Here is a 21,516-nt window from a genome sequence, read left to right on the forward strand (position 1 = left end):
TGGTTATCATTGGCGCTTTTTTCCCTTGGCTGTATGTTTGCAATTGTTTCCTCATCTATCTTTAATTATTTTTACAAATAGAATAAGCTTTCTTTATTTAATGTTATAAGGATGGCTTATTCCACTTTTCTATCTTTCATCATGTTAGTGTTTTCATTTCCCCTGTTTATTAGTATCTATTGGTGGAGTATCTATTAGAAACATAGAAACATAGAAAAACATAGAAAATAGGTGCAGGAGTAGGCCATTCAGCCCTTCGAGCCTGCACCGCCATTCAATATGATCATGGCTGATCATCTAACTCAGTATCCTGTACCTGCCTTCTCTCCATACCCCCTGATCCCTTTAGCCACAAGGGCCACATCTAACACCCTCTTAAATATAGCCAATGAACTGGCCTCAACTACCTTCTGTGGCAGAGAGTTCCAGAGATTCACCACTCTCTGTGTGAAAAATGATTTTCTCATCTCGGTCCTAAAGAATTTCCCCTTTATCCTTAAACTGTGGCCCCTTGTCCTGGACTTCCCCAACATCGGGAACAATCTTCCTGCATCTAGCCTGTCCAACCCCTTGGTGGACAGTGGAGCACATAGTCACCAGTTGCCCCAAACACCAGCCACCGAATGGTGAACGAGGTCTGATTGACCTGGACGATGACATGTTTGCCTGGCTCGCCTCAATGGAGCTGCAGGTCTAACAGACACACGACTGAAGAAGTATCTATTAAGTTTTTATAAAAGAAACGTCATGTGTGGTTTTTTTTTTGTCCCTTTTCTTTTTCCTGCTAGTTTTATGAGGAACCTTTTTCCAGTTGAAGTTGGCACATTGAGAAAGAGAACAAAGTGGCAAAGAATGAGGAGTATCACCACAAAGTGACACTATGAAGCAATGCCCGGAACCATGGGCAGAAAGAGCACACTGCACACACCAGCACTAGACAGAGATGATGTCTGTCCTGCTGAGTTACTCCAGCTTGTTGCATCTACAACCAGACTAAATCTCCCTCTTTATCTCGGCAGTGCAGGGATTCACATTACTCTTGATAAAACAAACACGTCACGTTCCACACACCGTGAATATAATGACCTGTTGATTTATGCTGCTTTTGGCTGTAGAGCTTACAGTTTCTATGAAACTGCTCTGTGTGGATCAAAGAGACAGATTATCTGAGCTGCGTTCCGATGAGTCATTTGGAAATTACAAGAGTTTTGTGTACTCCTCACATTTATTGGTCATTTGCCCAGGTTTTGCTTTGTACACAAAACACAAGACAAGTCCAATTTGGCTGATGAATTTAACACAATCAACTGATCAAAAGCCCTTGTCAACGTTGCTATCAGGTGGCACCTCCTCAAAAATGTTCATACGGATACCCAGTTTAGAGTTGTAGATTTACCAGTCCCCATGTCAGCCTTAGTCAAGGTATGAACTAAAGAGCTAAATTCCATATGTATGATAAACATGATTGTCCTTGATATCAGGTGGTATCTACACATTGATAACCTTCTCATTAATACCCATCTTAGATGTTGTCAGGTCTTGATCGCATGACAGCCTTGGTCAAGGCATAGATGAAAGGGCTGAATTTCAGATGGAAACATAGAAACATAGAAAATAGGTGCAGGAGTAGGCCTTTCGGCCCTTCGAGCCTGCACCGCCATTCAATATGATCATGGCTGATCATCCAACTCAGTATCCTGTACCTGCCTTCTCTCCATACCCCCTGATCCCTTTAGCCACAAGGGCCACATCTAACTCTCTCTTAAATATAGCCAATGAACTGCCCCAACTACCTTCTGTGGCAGAGAATTCCAGAGATTCACCACTCTCTGTGTAAAAAATGATTTTCTCATCTCGGTCCTAAAAGACTTCCCTCTTATCCTTAAACTGTGACCCCTTGTTCTGGACTTCCCCAACATCGGGAACAATCTTCCTGCATCTAGCCTGTCCAACCCCTTAAGAATTTTGTAAGTTTCTATAAGATCCCCCCTCAATCTTCTAAATTCTAGTGTGTACAAGCCGAGTCTATCCAATCTTTCTTCATATGAAAGTCCTGACATCCCAGGAATCAGTCTGGTGAACCTTCTCTGTACTCCCTCAATGGCAAGAATGTCTTTCCTCAGATTAGGAGACTAAAACTGTACGCAATACTCCAGGTGTGGTCTCACCAAGACCCTGTACAACTGCAGTAGAACCTCCCTGCTCTTATACTCAAATCCTTTTGCTATGAATGCTAACATACCATTCGCTTTCTTCACTGCCTGCTGCACCTGCATGCCTACTTTCAATGACTGGTGTACCATGACACCCAGGTCTCGTTGCATCTCCCCTTTTCCTAATCGGCCACCATTCAGATAATAGTCTACTTTCCTGTTTTTGCCACCAAAGTGGATAACCTCACATTTATCCACATTATACTGCATCTGCCATACATTTGCCCACTCACCCTAAGGTTGTAAGGTTAAGGTGACTGCCCTTGTTATTGATGCAGCATTTGTCATTGGCAAAAGTGAACTCAATGGGCAACAAATGGAAGACACTTCTGTGGCTGGAGACATGGCAGCACAGTGTCGTAGCTGGTAGAGCCACTGCCTCATAGCCCCACAGCCTCAAAGCGCCAGACGCCTGTGTTCATTCCTGACCTTGGGTGCTGTCTGTGTGGAGATTGCATGTTCTCACTGTGACCATGTGGCTCTGGTTTCCTTCCATATCCCAAAGACCAGCCCCTTTGTATGATTAATGGACCTCTGTGTGTAGTTTGTAGGGAATGGACGAGAAAGTAGGATAAGATAGAATTAGTCTGAACAGTTGGGCGATGGTTGGTGTGGCCTCGGTGGGCTGAAGGCACTGTTTTCATGCTGTTTCTCTAAACTAAGCTAAACTAAAGTAAACTAAACTAAACATCTCATAAAGTCATAGTCATAGACCCATTGGGCTAGACAGCTTGGAAACAAGCCCATTGGACACGCTGGTCCATGCCGACTAAGTTGGCGTTCTGGGCCAATCCCATTTGCCAGCATTGGCTCATATCCTTCCAAACCTTTCCTATCCATATATCTGTCCAAATGTCTTTTGAAAATCATAATTGTACTCATTTCTGGCAGCTCTTTCCAGATATGGGCTACCTTTTGACTGAAGAGGTTACCTCTGAGGTCTCTCTTAAATCTCTCACCTCTCTCCTTAAACATATAGTGTTAAGGTATTAACACTATAAGTGCAGGAAGATTGTTCCCGATGTTGGGAAGTACAGAACAAGGTGTCACAGTTTAAGTATAAGGGGGAAATCTTTTAGGACCGAGATGAGAAAAACATTTTTCACAGAGAGAGTGGTGAATCTCTGGAATTCTCTGTCACAGAAGGTAGTTGAGGCCAGTTCATTGGCTATATTTGAGAGGGAGTTAGATGTGGCCCTTGTGGCTAAAGGGATCAGGGGGTATGGAGAGAAGGCAGGTACGGATACTGAGTTGGATGATCAGCCATGATCATATTGAATGGTGGTGCAGGCTCGAAGGGCCGAATGGCCTACTCCTGCACCTATTTTCTATGTTTCTATGTTTCTATTAGAATATATTTTCCATAGGAGAAAAACGGAGTTTTCACTTTCTCCAAGCTCTTCATGATCTTGTACACTTTAATAAGGTCTCAGCATCCTATGCTCCAAAGGAAAAAAAATCCTAGCCTATCCAACCCTGTAACCCAAGCCCAGGTAAGTTCCTAGTGAATCTCTTCTGCACCCGTTCCAACATTGCAGCAAATGAAGCAGCTCATGCCCGCAGGCAGCAAGACCAAGACAGCATTCAGACATATAATCTGGTAAATAGTAAATAACATCTGGGCCGCATAAGTGTCAGGCCAGATCCATCTCCAGTTCAACGTTCAATGGCCTAACTAACATTGTCCCTCACTATTAATATCTTGTGGGCCACCATTGATTAAAACCTCGACTGCTTAGAAATGCTGTGACTACCAAATCTGGTCAGCGGCAGGATATTCTGGAGCAAGAGATTCACCTCCTAATATCCCACGGCTGTGATCTTCTACAAAACACATCAGGAGGGTGATGGAATACTCTTCACTTGCCTGGGTGTGTGCAATGAAGCAACTTCCAAGAAACTGAATAAAACGCTCAACAGGAAAAAGCAGCTCACTTAATTATCTCTCCCAAGGCAGCACAAAGTGTCGATGGGTTCAATGGTTAGTCTGTGTGATTGACTGGGTTTCCCCGATAACTTTCTGCAATTCCTTGCGGTCTTGGGCAGATCTGTTGCAAAACCAAACTGCAATGCATCGCAATAGGATGCTTTCTACAGTGCATCTGGAGAAGCTGATAAGAGTCTGTGGACACATGCCATACTTCCTTAGTCTTCTGATGAAGTAGCGATATCAGTGTGCTTTCTTGGCTGTGGCTTCAATGCTGTTGCTCCAGCACAAATTGTTAGTGACATTTCATGGCATGTAAAGGCACTAACACACTTGACATTTTAGAAAGATATCAGGGGGGAAGAAAACTCTGTGGTGAAACCCATCAAGGCAAAAGAGTCTTTGCTCCTGCTGTCTTTGTTCTTCCCATGAATTTCTGCAGAAGATTTGATTCTCATCTTTTCACTGATCTGCAATAATTGGTTATTGAAGGTTTAAAAAAGCGTATTAATCATAGCTCATTGGGTCTTGATATGTCTTCATCTCCATGAGAATTGCACAACACCAGGTTACACTTGCAATATCAGATACAAGAATTAATGTCCTGAAATTGAGATTATTTTACAGAGGCAATACATTTTCCAACTGTTTTTAAATGAGTAGGTTTGGAAAGGGAGTTAAAGACATGGCTTGAACAATAAGAAGTGTTTATGAATGATTTAAAAACTGGCGATGAAGACAGAGACTGGGTTATACCTAAAGGACATCTGGAATTGCTGGATTGGATCAAAGTCATAGAATCAAGGAGCTATAGAGCATGGAACCAGGACCTTCAGCCCAACATGTCCATGCCGGCCAAGTTTCCTGCTTGAGCTAGTCCTACTTGCCTGTGCCTGGTCCATATCCCCCCAAATATGGAATAGGATAGCACAGGAACAGTCCCTTCGTCCCTCAATGCCTATGCTGAACATGATGACAAGTTCAACAATTCACTTATGCCTGCATGTGATCAATAACCCTCCATTTCCCACATATCCAAGTGCCTATCTAAAATCCTTTTAAATGTTACCATCAGATTGGCTTCCACCACCACCCTGGCAATAAGTTCCAGACACCCAGCGGTCTCTTTCTGAATACCATTGGCCACATAGCTCCATCCACAATAACACCTTTCCACCACTATCTTCACTCTTCTATGGCTAAGCCAGTTCTGAATCCAAACTAACAAGCCACCCTTGGTGCCATGCATCTTAACTTTCTGGATCAGAGGTATCAATTGTATGTGACACTGCCATTTCCTCTGGCAGCTCGTTCCATACATGCACCATCTTTGTATGGAAAAAGCTGCCCCGAAAAGTTCCATAAAAGTTATGGAAAAGTTGGGTCTCTTTTAAAACTTTCCCCTCTCACCTTAAATCTAAGCCCTCTAATTTTGGACTCCCCCACCCTGGGGAAAAGACTGTAACTATCCACTTTACTTACTTCCCTCATGGTTTTTTAAACCTCTGTATGGCCATTCCACAGCACACCAGGGATAAAGACAAGCCTTCTCAGCCTTTCATTATAACTTAAACCGTTCAGACAAGGTAACATCCTTGTAACCCCATTCTGTCTCCTTTCCAACTAGATGACGTCTTACCTATAGTTGGGCAATCAGACTTCATGTGTGGTCTCACCAATGACTTCACATTTGCAACATAATGCCTGAACTCCTGAGCTCAGTGCCTAAACCAATGAAGGTAAGTGCGGCAAATGCCTTATTCACCACCGTCCACCTGTGTTGCTACTTTCGTAAATATATGTACGTGCCCCCCCCAGGTCTCTCTGTTCTGCCCCACTCCCCAGAGTCCAACGTTTTGTTTTCCCTGAAGTGAAAGAGATAAAAATCAGAGGCGAAAACAGATGAGATTTAGTAAACCCCAAGCCTGAGTCATGACAAAAGGTACATTCGTTCCATTGCGAAACCTCCTCAAGGTAGGTCTACTTTGAAGAAGTTCTCCTCCTCTCACCGACGAGAGTTCTGCAACATCCTCTCTCGCTGCTCCGCCTCTGTGATGCCTCTTGCTGTTTGACCCTACGACCACATTTTAACCCAGACTGGCTACCACAGCCACGTTTCTCGATGCTTGCCTGCGCCTCCATCTTCTACCTCGGGGATTCCAGCTCCGGTTCCAGACGTCACAGTTCGGACCCAACCCGGATTACAGGTACCGACAGACGAACTGTCGCTTTTCGCAAAGGTTCTCCTCCCGTGCCACGCGTTCTACACGGACTGTGATGCACCAGCACCAGCAGACCCGCGCTCTGACTCTCCCGTAGCCCCGGGCCTCACTAACTCACACCTGCAATGGACCGCAACTGTACTTCATTCAACGCCAGATCCACGCCTTCAACAAACGCTTTCTCGCCCACCTGGAGTCTACTAAGGATCACAAGCTTGCCCGCCCCCAGACCGGTCCCCGAACTTTATCTCCGTTACATTGATGACTACATCAGTGCTACCTCCTGCATCCATGTAGAACTCATGGACTTCATCAACTTCACCACCAATTTCCATCCTGCACTCAAATTTACTTGGACCATCTCTGACACTTCCCCCCCTTTCTTGATCTCAGTCTCCATCACAGGAAATAGACTATTGACTGACATCTATTACAAACCCACTGACTCCCACAATATCTCGACTACACTTCTACCCACCCTGCTTCCTGCAAAGACTCTATCCCCTACTCCCAATTCCTCCGTCTACACCGCATCTGCGCCCAAGATGAGGTGTTCCATATCAGGACATCCGAGATGTCCTCATTCTTTAGGGATCGGGGGTTTCCCTCTCCATCATAGATGAGGCCCTCACTCGTGTCTCCTCGACACCCCGCAGCTCTGCCCAAGCTCCCCCATCCTCTAGTTGCAACAGAGGCAAAGTCCCCCTAGCCCTTCCTTTCACCCCATCAGCCATCGCATACGACACAGAATCATCCAAAATTTTCGTCGCCACCAAGGGGATCCCACCACTAGTCACATCTTCCCATCTCCAGCCCTTTCTGCATTCCGCAGAGACCGTTCCCTCCGCAACTCCCTGGTTAACGCATCCTTTCCCACCCAAACCACCCCCTCCCCAGGTACCTTCCCCTGCAACTGCAGTAGATGCAACACCTGTCCCTACACCTCCTCCCTCGACTCTGTCCAAGGGACCCCGACAGTCCTTTCAGGGTAGGCAGAGGTTCACTTGCATCTCCTCCAACCACATCTCCTGTTTCCGTTGTTCAAGATGTGGACTCTTATACATCGGCGAGACCAAACGCAGACTGGGCGATCATTTCGCTGAACACCTTCACTCAGTCCGCCTGAAACTATCTGATCTCCCATTTGCTGGACACTTTAATTCTCCTTCCCATTCCCACACAGACCTTTCTGTCCCAGGTCTCCTCCATTGTCAGATGGAGGCTAAACTCAAATTGGAGGAACAGCATCTCACATTTCGCTTGGGCAGATTACAGACCAAAGGTATGAATATTGAGTTCTCTAACTTCAAGTAACCCCGCCATTCCCTATCTCTCCATCCCTCCCCACCCAAGTCGCACCAGCTTCTCATTTTCACCCAACAAACAGCTAACAACGGCCTGTTTCCTTTATCAGCGTTAATTTTTTGCATATCTATCATTCATTGTTCTTTATCTCTCTACATCACCGTCTATATCTCTCGTTTCCCTTATCCCTAACCAGTCTCAAGAAGGGTCTCGACCCAAAATGTCACCCATTCCTTCTCTCCAGAGATGATGGCTGACCCCCCTGAGTTACTCCAGCTTTTTGTGTCTATCTTCGGTTTAAACCAGCATCTGCAGTTCCTTCATACACGCTTGTAAATTTAGTTCCCAGATTGTCTGGAACACAAGGATATTCGATCCAAAGACCAGTGTCTCGTATCACAGGCTTTAAGATTACACAATTTCCTGTTTTACACGTCAAAAATTTTCAACTGTATTTTTAACTGAAGAGCAAAGAATGAGACATCCCACAGCAGCACAACAGTGAACATTTATACAGAGAAGAATTTGCACAGTTAAAGCAAAATGAATAGCAAAGTTACTTTCACCATCCTTGTTCTCCTTGTACTTTATTCACCTTCTGCACAAGGTAAGAAATATTCAGAGTAAACATCTTAATAATCATGTAAGTTTATAAAATGCTGCATGTGTAATCAGCTCTCGGCAAGCTTGTGTTTACTGTTTGGCAATGGAACGTGACAGTAGGATCATGTTTTATGTGGACGTGTGTGTGCATGCTCGGTCAATATGTGGCATCCTGCATCAGTAGACGATCAATGCATGATTCACTCTGGTTGCGACTGAGAATATTAGAACAGATACCGCTGGAGGGGGAAAGCGGAACTGAATTATTTCCCCGTGCCGATGACAAGAGGTGGTGTTCAGGCAGAATGTTTGGAAGCACGTGTTGGAAGAGCAGCTGTTGGAAGAATTCCATATTTTATTTGTTAAGACTTTTCATCTCTTCTTGCCATCCTGGCCGTCTGCCAACCCAACCGGGACAATTACCGCCCCATTGGTCTACTCTCAGTCACCAGGAAAGTGAGAGAAGAGAGAATCGATAATGGTCACTCAGCTCCTGACCTCCTTACAGCCTTGGTCCAACAATGCACAAAAGAGCCAAACTCCAGAGATGTGGGATTGAGTGTGGCATGAAGGACCCCTGACTAATAGAATAGAATAGAATAGAATAGAATCTTTAATTGCCACGCAACCAGGGTTGGTGGTATTTGGGTTCGGTACATGATGGTACACTGCTTTTGTTACATACCACTAATAACACAGATCACTGTAATAAAGTGCATCCATACCACATCACAAATCACAAATCTCACCAACAATACATAGTGCAAAAGAACAAACAAAGAGCATAGACAAGACACTGTATACATCAAAAGTCATATTATTGTCTGATTATTGGACGGAATTGAGAGTTCTTATTGCTGAGGGGAAGAAACTGTTTTTAAAGCGGGTGGTTTTAGTAGCAAGTGACTAATCCCTGACTAATTAGCACAATGGTGTATTTGAGATAACAGTGGCGTTGCATTCTCCTGACCCAGTGTGAGCAGGCAGGCATAATGCTGCAGTAATGCATTATCAAGACTTGAGGAAGCAGATAGAGACATTGGGAATGCAGTCTTCACCCTACAGATAGTACACAATGACTTTCATGTCACAGAGGCAGAAAGAAGCATCCAGCTTTAAGTGACAGATCTTATGCAGACATATGTTTGGATGAGTCCTTCTGATTATAGATATGATTCAGTGTTCACATATCAGGGCTGCATCCTTTGAGTCTACAGAAATAGTTATACCAAAGAACTGGAACCAAAATAATGGAGCAACTTCACTTGAGCATTTGACCAATGTTAATATGAAAAGCAGTGGCTGAAGGTTTTGCACATTTGCTTGGCAGAGACTAGCACACAGATCACATCCCTGAGAGCACCAGGCTGTGCGCACACAGAGACGACAGTGGTGCAGGTGTGGATAACTTCTCGGTGTTACATGAGGATCACGTTCACTGCACCTGCTGTTCTACAAAGCCACATTGAGAAGAATATAATCTCCCACAAATCAAAAGCATAAAACAGTAGAAATACTCACCCGGTCAGGCAGCATCTGTGGGACGGGAAACGGTCCACTATTCGGGTTGGAGACCCTTCGTCGTACATGGTAGAGAAGGTTGTGCAAGGAGGAGGGGGGGGGGGGGGGGGGGGTGTTGACAACTAGGGAGCACTGGCAACTGCTGTCAGAGTTGTGTCTAGCAAAGTCACATGGAACTCATAGACCTCAGGAATAGAAAAGGTACAATTGCTATGATGGGATTGTACTCTAGGCCTCCTAATAACTAGCATGAGATAGAGGAAACGATATGTAGGAAGCTTTGGAAATATATAAATGCAACGGGGTAGTGATCATGTGTGATTTTATCTTCCCCAATACTGACTTCCTCAAGGACTTACGAAGAGCCAAGGGACAAAGATGGGGCAGAATTTGTAAGGTGCATCCAGCAGGGTTTCTCATGACTATCTGCAGTCGGCCCTACTTGGGTGGAGGCCATTCTAGACCTTGTACTGGGAAATGTACCTGCCTCATAGACATAGACATAGAACATAGATGGTTTCAATCGAGGAGTGTGTGGGGAACAGTGAACACAATCCGTAGGTTTTAAGATGGTTATGGATAAGCATAATATTAGTCCTCAGATAAAAGTGCGTAATTGGGGGGGGAGGCGAATTACAACAGCATCGGTTAGGAACTGGGGAAAGTAGATTGGGAAATGCCAATTGGTGTCAGGATGTTGTGAGTACCACCGTGACAGTCTCCATTAGCAGCGCAGCCCCTCCACTCCCCTCCCCGCCCACCCTGTCTATCATGTGGGAAATATTGAAACCCCGGAACATTCCGCTGATGATGAAATATCTCGGTTGGTGGGAGAAGAATGAAGGTGATCGTATTGAAACGTGTATGGTCCTGAGGGAGGCGTTACAAGTAGGTGTTGAAATGTTTTGGTGGCCCGCAGAGACCTGACCAAGGGAACATAGTTACCAGATAGACACAAAAAGCTGCAGTAACTCAGTGGGACGGGCAGCATCTCTGGAGAGAAGGAATGGGTGATGTTTCGGGTCAAGACCCTTCTTCACCTTTAGTTACCAGATAAATGCATGGACATTTAAAACCAAATTTCTTATTGCAGTGGGTAATGAATCTCTGGAGCTTTCTACCCCAGAAGGTTATGGAGTTAGATCATTGGGATTATTTAAAAAATCAGCAAATTCAGGCGATGGGAGACTGGCAGAACAGGCTGATCAACAAGTTGTTAATTGCTGGTTAGATTTTCTCCTATTGCTGTTTCTGATAAACATAAAACTGCACAATATACTGACTACAATGATGAAAGTTCTGCAATTCCTTTTTTACAGGCAGACCTGTCGTAGTGGAGACAGGAGGCCTTCGTTGCCAGTGTATCAACTATGTCTCCAAGTTCATCCCTCTGGAACGTATGGCAGATATTGACATTTTTCCAAGTGGACCTCACTGTTCAGATGTAGAAATCATGTAAGTCGTATTGCTAAACTGTGCGGTGCTGGCTCGAAGGGCCGAATGGCCTGCTCCTGCACCGATTGTTTATTGTCTATTGTCTAAACCACAATGGCTTTCATCAATTACTATGTTTACCTTTGTTCATAGATACTGAAGGGGACTAGGGTTCAATGAGTTTGGTTACTGGGTGAGAATAAGGTCATAAGGAACAGGAGTAGAATTAGGCCATTCGGCACATCAAGTCTACTCTGCCATTCAATCATGGCTGATCTACCTTTCCCTCCTAAACCCCCATTCTCCATCCTTCTCCCCATAACCTCTGACACCCGTACTAATCAAGAAATCAGAGAAGGATCCAGAGAAATTAAGCTGGAGGCTCTTGGGTGATGTTGACCAGAGAACTGTAAGTATGAAGTGAACATCAATTTGTGCGTGGAGACCAAGAATATACATTTTCCTAAGGTTAACTCGAGGCAGGAGCTGCGAAGAGTTTGAAGAAGGGTCCCATCTTGAAACATCACCAATCCATTCACTCCATAGATGCTGCCTGACCCGTTGAGTTCCTCCAGCACTCCAGTATAGAGATGGAGGACCTCAAATTATTGTTGCTGTTATACAATGTGAAATGCAGCCAATATCTTTCCCCACAGATAACAGAGCAAAATACTGCAAATTCTTGGAGTCTAAAATCTAAAACTAAAAACAAACAAAAGAAAGTGGGCAAAAATAAATGCTATATGGATCATTTGGATGTGTAGAAGTGTGTTTCGATATTTATTTTCAGAACCCTGAAATCACAGGTCTATCCCTAATTGTCCTGAGAATCTGATGGTAAACTGCCATCTTAAACCTCTGCAGTTTCTCAGATGCTGTTGGCAGGGATCTCCCTGATTAAGCAATAAGGAATTAAGCAATCAGCAATAAGGAAGAACCAACAATATATTTCAAAATCATTCTTGGAGGCGAATCTGCAAGTGGTGGTGTTCCCACTGGGATTATGTCCTATAATCTCTCGATAGTAAACACTGCCCAGTCCATCATCGGCTCTGACCTTCCTTCCATCGAGGGGATTTATCGCAGTCGCTGCCTCAAAAAGGCTAGCAGTATCATCAAAGACCCACACCATCCTGGCCACACACTCATCTCCCTGCTACTTTCAGGTAGAAGGTACAGGAGCCTGAAGACTGCAACAACCAGGTTCAGGAATAGCTACTTCCCCTCAGCCATCAGGCTATTAAACCTGGCTCGGACAAAACTTTGATTATTAATAACCAATTATCGGTTATTTGCACTTTATCATTTTATTTATTCATGTGTGTATATATTTATATTATAGTATATGGACACATTGATCTGTTTTGTAGTCAATGCCTACTATGTTCTGTGTGCTGAAGCAAAGCAAGAATTTCATTGTCCTATCAGGGACACATGACAATAAACTCACTTGAACTTGAACTTGAACTTGAACTTGAAACTACATTAAGGGCACTGACGGGTCAGTAAAACCACTCACAGTTTAGTAGACATGTGTTCAGTGTTATTTACAGCACAAACTTGGGAGCGGTTGTCACATTCCTATGGCAATTAATTGTGGGAGATTTTGTAAGTTTAGTTTGGAGATTCAGCACGGAAACAGGCCCTTCAGCCCACCAAGTCCGCACCGACCAGCGATCCCTGCACATTAACACTATCTTACACACACTAGGGACAATTTACACATGCACCAAGCCAATTAACCGACAAACCTGTACGTCTTTGGAATGTGGGAGGAAACCGAAGATCTCGGAGAAAACCCACGCGGTCACGGGGAGAACGTACACGGGGCGTACAGACAGCATCCGTAGTTGGGATCGAACCCGGGTCTCCGGCACTGCAAATGCTGTAAGGCAGCAAACTCTACCGCTGGGCCACCGTGGCCCACCACATTAGTGGTCAACGCTACAAATGCCGAGTTTCTAGTGGTGGAGTTGAATTGATATTTACGGTTGATGTGGTGCCAATCGCTCATATTCATGTTATTATACAATTATGGAGAGCACAGAAAGAGGCCTTTCTCACATTTTTACACTAATCCTACCTGAACCTATTTTATTATCTAGAAACAAGGAACTGCAGGTGCTGGTTTACAAAAAAAAGACACAAAGTGCTTGGGTAACTCAGCAGGTCAGGCAACATCCCTGGAGAACATGGACGGGTGACATCTGAATAAGGGTCCTGACTTGAAATGTCACCTATCCATAAGGTTTCTGCCAGACCTACTGAGTTACTCCAGCTTTTTGTGGCTTTTTCTGTTCTATTACCTCCGCATATCCATCAATTTCTCCCAAGATTTTACACTTATTGAGACAATTTACACTGGCCTATTAACCTGTGATGTGTAAGGAAACCGGGTCCTATTATCTGAATGGTGGCCGATTAGGAAAAGGGGAGATGCAACGAGACCTGGGTGTCATGGTACACCAGTCATTAAAAGTAGGCATGCAGGTGCAGCAGGCAGTGAAGAAAGCGAATGGTATGTTAGCATTCATAGCAAAAGGATTTGAGTATAGGAGCAGGGAAGTTCTACTGCAGTTGTACAGGGTCTTGGTGAGACCACACCTGGAGTATTGTGTACAGTTTTGGTCTCCTAATTTGAGGAAGGATATTCTTGCCATAGAGGGAGTACACAGAAGGTTCACCAGACTGATTCCTGGGATGTCAGGACTTTCATATGAAGAAAGGCTGGATAGACTCGGATTGTACTCGCTAGAATTTAGAAGATTGAGGGGGGATCTTATGGAAACGTACAAAATTCTTAAGGGGTTGTCAGGCTAGATGCAGGAAGATTGTTCCCGATGTTGGGGAAGTCCAGAACAAGGGGTCACAGTTTAAGGATAAGAGGGAAGTCTTTTAGGACTGAGATGAGAAAAACATTTTTTACACAGAGAGTGGTGAATCTGTGGAATTCTCTGCCACAGAATGTAGTTGAGGCCAGTTCATTGGCTATATTTAAGAGGGAGTTAGATGTGGCCCTTGTGGCTAAAGGGATCAGGGGGTATGGAGAGAAGGCAGGTACAGGATACTGAGTTGGATGATCAGCCATGATCATATTGAATGGCGGTGCAGGCTCGAAGGGCCGAATGGCCTGCACCTGCACCTATTTTCTATGTTTCTATGTTTCTATGTCCCCAAAAGAAACAGACAAGGTCACATGGAGAACGTGCAAACTCCACACAGCACCCAAGGTCAAGTTTGAATCGAGGTCACAGTAACTGGGTGACAGCTGTTCCCATGTAATTACCTGCAACCTACGCAGACTAATTTATTCATCAATTATCTGCTGGCTCTCCTACCTACACCTATTGTACAGCAGCTAATTAGCAATTAATCAGCCTGTGGGAAGTTGGAGGGAACTGGAGCCTGTGCTCATAACGAGGAGAATGCACTAACTCCAGAATTAAACCTGCATTGTATGTATAGGATAGAACTGCAGCTGCTGGTTTCAACCAAGGATTGACACAAAACCCGGAGTAACTCAACGGGACAGGCAGCATCTCTGGAGAGAAGGAATGGGTGGCGTTTTGGGTCGAGACCCTTCCCTCGTTTCTCTTATCCCAGACTAGTCTGAAGAAGGGCCTCGACCCGAAACATCGCCCATTAAACCTGGGTCGCTGGAGTTTTAAGGCAGCAGGAATCACGGTACAAAATGGCGGTTGAGTGTGGCCACTCTTTGCGTGCTAGTTCCACAAGACGATCTACTATCATCTTATACGTTTGCTCCAATATTAATACTGATGTGTGGCTGCCTTGCTCTGGACAGTGTCCAGCTTCTTGGGGAACTATTGGTGTTGTGTTCATCAATGTAAGCAGGAAGTCTTGCCTCACAATCCTGATTTGTGCCTTTGAGATGTTGAAAAGTTCTTGAGCTGTCAGAAGGTGAGTTACTCAAGTTAGGATATCCAGCTTCTAACCTGCCCTTGTGGCCACGCTATTTACATGACTGATCCAGTAGGGACTGGTTCAGTTTCGTTTAGAGATACAGCATGGGAACAGGCCATTCGGCCCACCAAATCCAGTGAGTTTACAGGTAGTTGCCACAGGTTGCAGGTAGTGGAAGCAGGTAGGGAGACTGACAAAAACCTCCGGGAACGGCGCGGAAACCTTGGGTGGGGCGCAAAGTCTCCAGACGTTTCCGTTCAGGTCTCCTAAGTGGGACAGGGGCATTACCCAACTTTGAAATAATTTTAAATTTCTTTCCAGAGCCACACTCAAATCTGGCAAGATGGTTTGTCTGCTGCCCGAAGCCCGCTGGGTGAAGATACTAATTGATGTCATTTTGAGACAGAATTGAAATAATTTTCTGAGTAAGTTTCCATTTATAATGTATAATCTAATGAAACAAGTAAGGAAACTCTTTCGTTTGATACTTCCTTCACTGCCCTCTCTTGAACTGAAGCATATCTATGATTTACTAAAAGTCTGATCTTGACCGCTTTTGGCCCACTGTGGCTGCGATTTTCGAGAGAACTCCGCCACCTACGCCCGTCATTTTTGGCCACCTCGCTCAGAGCCCCCCTCCGCCTTCCGGGACCAGAGGATTTTTCCCATCGATGAAAAATCAGAGATATATTAATGTTTTTTTTAAATTCGCCATTCTCTCTACTGCCCCCACTGGCAGCAGGGGGGTGGGACTATAAAACCCGGACGTGTAGTCCCTCACTCAGTCTCTGCCAGACCCAGGAAGCGAGAGGGTCACGGCTCTCTGAGCTGCGAATAACACTGAACGCACGTCTACTCCACGGTGAGTCCCCTCGATGCGGCTGTAAAGTGGCTGCTGCCCAATTGTTTGCCAGGCAATATTGGAATTGGTGGAGAGGTGGAATATTCCGTTGGTGACCAGCCCCCCCTGTGTGATGCTGGGACCCATCGGGTCCCACTTAGTCTAGTATCTGATATCTGCAGAAAGCGACTTTCACCCTTATTCTCATGCCACCCAGAATTGGTAATATTCTTCTCCCCGGCCAATTTGCAATGAATTTAAACAACAAAAATCTGAAACCTCAAGATGTTTAATTTCCAGAGGAACTCTTTTGGACTTTATTTTGCATGATCATGCAAGGAATGATGTATTTTCATGAAATTCATCTGTGGAATATTTCATGATGGCCCTTAACCTGATTAAAATTTAAAAAGGAAGTGCACAAAAATTTTTTCATTCTGAATGTTTATTTGTTGATGCAATAATGTGAAAATTCTGAATTCATTAATTCATGCTTTCCATAGCTCATGTGACGTGTGAAGAAGATGGGAAAAATACATCATAGAGTGAGCGGCCCAAAACAGAAAAGCACCTCTCCATTCCCTAGCACAAGTGCTGAAGCTCATCTGAGCCTTTGACCTGATTCATTTTATTGCTAAGATTCAGCAAACAATATATTTTCATTAAAAGATGCAGTAACTCAGTAGATCAGACAGCATTTCTGGAGAGAAGGAATAGGTGACATTTCGGGTTGAGATGCAAAACATCACTAATTCCTTTTCTCCAGAGATGCTGTCTGACCCGCTGAGTTACTACAGGTTTGTGTGTCTTTCTTTGGTTCAAACCAGCATCTGCAGTTCCTTCCCACACAATATATTTGCATTCTTCTTAGTAGAATACTCATCTACGTAGCTTCATCATGTATACTTAATTGAACTACTTCTCGTGCATGGTAATTAAACTATGAAAAAGAAAAAGATTGTAAGTAACATAACCAATTAGAATCATAAAGTCATAGAGATGTATGATTCAGTATTGTATCACTTGATAATCAGCAATCCGATCTAATCTCACTTTACTGCTCTTGAATTGCAATTCGTGTTGGCAACTATGCATTGATACTTACTTCAATATGGATATAATGAAGTACATTACAAGAGACCCATGACCATATAACCATATAACCATATAACAATTACAGCACGGAAACAGGCCATCTCGGCCCTTCAATCCGTGCCGAACACTTTTTTTTTTTCCCCTTTGTCCCATCTACCTGCACTCAGACCATAACCCTCCATTCCTTTCCCGTCCATATACCTATCCATATAGCTATCCAATTTATGTTACGCTCCAGTGTATTTAGAGTTAAAGCAATGAAATAATATTCATTTTTATTGAACTACAGGCATTTGTTTTTATAACCATATAACCATATAACAATTACAGCACGGAAACAGGCCATCTCGGCCCTATAAGTCCGTGCTGAACACTTATTCTCCCCTAGTCCCATCTAACTGCACTCAGACCATAACCCTCCATTCCTTTCCCGTCCATATGCCTATCCAATTTATTTTTAAATGATAAAATCGAACCTGCCTCCACCACTTCCACTGGCAGCTCATTCCACACAGCTACCACTCTCTGAGTAAAGAAGTTCCCCCTCATGTTACCCCTAAACTTCTGTCCCTTAATTCTCAAGTCATGTCCTCTTGTTTGAATCTTCCCTACTCTCAATGGGAAAAGCTTATCCACATCAACTCTGTCTATCCCTCTCATCATTTTAAAGACCTCTATCAAGTCCCCCCTTAACCTTCTGCGCTCCAAAGAATAAAGACCTAACTTGTTCAACCTTTCTCTGTAACTTAGCTGCTGAAACCCAGGCAACATTCTAGTAAATCTCCTCTGTACTCGCTCTATTTTGTTGACATCCTTCCTATAATTAGGCGACCAAAATTGTACACCATACTCCAGAATTGGCCTCACCAATGCCTTGTACAATTTTAACATTACATCCCAACTTCTATACTCAATGCTCTGATTTATAAAGGCCAGCACACCAAAAGCTTCCTTTACCACTCTATCTACATGAGATTACACCTTCAGGGAACTATGCACAGTTATTCCTAGATCCCTTTGTTCAACTGCATTCCTCAATTCGCTACCATTTACCATGTACGTCCTATTTTGATTTGTCCTACCAAGATGTAGCACCTCACATTTATCAGCATTAAACTCTATCTGCCATCTTTCAGCCCACTCTTCCAAATGGCCTAAATCTCTCTGTAGACTTTGAAAATCTACTTCATTATCCACAACACTGCCTAACACTGCATACTTACTAATCCAATTTACCACACCACTATCCAGATCATTGATGTACATGACAAACAACAGTGGACCCAACACAGATCCCTGTGGCACCCCACTAGTCACCTGCCTCCAACCTGACAAACAGCCATCCACCATTACTCTCTGGCATCTCCCATTCAGCCACGGTTGAATCCATCTTGCTACTCCACCATTAATACCCAACAATTGAACCTTCTTAACCAACCTTCCATGAGGAACCTTGTCAAAGGCCTTACTGAAGACCATATAGACAACATCCACTGCTTTACCCTCATCAATTTCCCGAGTAACCTCTTCGAAAAATTCAAGAAGATTAGTCAAACATGACCTTCCAGGCACAAATCCATGTTGACTGTTCCTAATCAGACCCTATTTATCCAGATGCTTATATGTATTATCTCTAAGTATCCTTTCCATTAATTTGCCCACCACTGACGTCAAACTAAAAGGCCTATAATTGCTAGATTTACTCTTAGAACCCTTTTTAAACAATGGAATAACATGTGCAGTACACCAATCCTCCGGCACTATTCCCGTTTCTAATGACATTTGAAATATTTCTACACTAACTTCCCTCATTGTCCTAGGGAATATCCCGTCAGGATCTGGAGCCTTATCCGTTTTCATATTTTTCAAAAGTGTCCGTACTTCCTCTTCTTTGAATCTCATGGTTTCCATTGCTACCCTACTTGTTTCCCTTACCTCACATAATTCAATATCCTTCTCCTTGGTGAATACCGAAGAAAAGAAATTGTTCAATATCTCCCCCATCTCTTTTGGCTCTGCAGATAGCTGTCCACTCTGACTCTCTAATGGATCCATTTTATTCCTTGTTATCCTTTTGCTATTAATATAGCTGTAGAAACCCTTCGGATTTACTTTCACCTTTCTTGCCAAAGCAACCTCATATATCTTCTTATAGCTTTTCTAATTTCTTTCTTTAGATTTTTTTTACATTCTTTATACTCCTGAAGCACGTCATTTACTCCATGCTGCCTATAATTATTGTAGACCTCTCTCTTTTTTCCGAACCAAGTGTCCAATTTCCCTTGAAAACCATGGCTCTTTCCAATTTTTACTATTTCCTTTCAACCGAACAGGGACATAAAGATTCTGTACTCTTAAAATTTCACCTTTAAATGTCCTCAATTTCTCTTCTACATCCTTCCCATAAAACAAAATGTCCCAATTCACTCCTTTTAAATCCTTTCGCAAATCCTCAAAGTTAGTCTTTCTCCAATCAAAAATCACAACCCTAGGTCCAGTTCTGACCCTCTCCATAATTATATTGAAACTAATAGTATTGTGATCACTGGACCCAAAGTGCTCCCCAACGCATACCTCCGCCACCTGACCTGTCTCATTTCCTAACAGGAAGTCCAGCACTGCCCCTTCTCTAGTAGGTACCTCTATGTATTGCTGCAAAAAACGATCCTGCACACATTGAGATCTTTGAGTATTGAATTCCAAGCCTCAGTATTTCTCAACATTATACCTTATGCCTTTTATGTTCTTGAGACAAACGGACCACAGCACATGAATTTCATTTGTAACTCATCTGTTTACATTGACAGCTCACTGCAGTCCACTTCTTTCTTCCTCATGATGAATGACAAAGTCAATTTTTATATCATCATCAAATTTCTTACAAAAGTAAGATTTTCTAGATTTGATTCCAACCCAGGCGACTATTTGCGTGCTAGCCACAGAAGCAGAACTATAATCACATATTACAACCACTCCACCTACTCTTAAATCTATTACTCCTACAGCAACATTTTGTTACTTTCAGACTTTACTGGCTTTACCTTGCACTAAATGTTTGATTGTAATCATGTATTGTCTTTCCACTGACTGGTTAGCACACAACAAAAGCTTTTTACTGTACCTTAGTGCACATGACATAAACTAAACTGAACTGAACTCAAAATCTAGTATTAAGCCCTGTGGAATCTTATTGGAAATCACCTTCCAATCACTAATTGGCCCATTGACTGTTAATGTTTGTTTCCAAACACTAAATCAATTTTGGAATCAGTTTCATTTTCTTTCAAATACTATTTTTACTTTTCTGACAAGTTTACCATCTAATGGCTTTATGAGGCCTTGGTGTGGATGACATCAAAGTCACTCTCTTCAAAGTCAAATGAAAGTCACTTATTACCTTTTCAAATCTACTGGTTAGATAGTCTTTGCAACGAATAATTGCTAACTGCATTTCATTTACCAACGCCGTTGTAAGCTTTCTAAATGTTCAAAACCTATATTACATAATTCCCTGAAAATGCAAAAAATTTTACTTATCAAAACAAGTATTGCTTTATCCTTTTTTTTAGATATTATGATTAGCTATTTCATTATTTGTTTTTAAATTTCAGTCTGTACCTCTGCTAATATCCAACACCTATATTCTGATAGCTTTGTTATAACCAATAAAATGTTTTCTTTGGACTTGGAATTATTTTTATAAGGCTGACATAAGTAGTAGGAGCAGGAATGATTTTCATGCATTGATAGATACCACAGCGTTCAGAAACGTGGTACAGGTGCACAACCTTTTATCCGAAAGCCTTGGGACCAGACACTTGTCGGATTTCGGAATTTTTCGGATTTCCGAATGGAAGCTTTTTAGCGTAGATTAGGTAGGTAGCGCGGGCGGCTTGAAAAGTCTGGAGCGGCTGCCTCCTCCCCGGAGACCGGGGAATCATTGCATAAATGTTAGTCAGTTAGTTTGGAGGGATTTTATGTGGTGGGGGGGGTGAAGGGGGAAACTTTAATTCTTAGTCCCCTACCTGGTCGGAGAGGCGGGGAGCGGGCAATGCCTTACCGGGTCGCCGTGCGGTAAGCTCCGGAGCGCTGTGGCCGCCGACTCCCAACATCGCGGAGCTGGGGGCTGCGGGCATCCGGCCGCGGTTGGAGCTCCGACCCCGGCAACTCTACCCCTGGCTGCGCGGCGCTCCAAATCCAGCGCGGCCCGCGGCCGGACGCCCGCAGCCCCAGCGCCGCGATGTTGGGAGTCGGCGGCGTCGCAGCGCTGGGATACCAGCGGGGAGCGGGCAATGCCTTACCAGGTCGCCGTGCGGTAAGCTCCGGAGCGCTGTGGCCGCCGACACACAACATGTCGGCGGCCACAGCAGTGCTGGGGCTGCGGGCGTCCGGCCGCGTGCCGCGCTGGATTTGGAGCGCCGCGCAGCCAGG

This window comes from Amblyraja radiata, chromosome 1 (genome assembly GCF_010909765.2).
Source record: "Amblyraja radiata isolate CabotCenter1 chromosome 1, sAmbRad1.1.pri, whole genome shotgun sequence".
NCBI classification, from domain to species: domain Eukaryota; kingdom Metazoa; phylum Chordata; class Chondrichthyes; order Rajiformes; family Rajidae; genus Amblyraja; species Amblyraja radiata.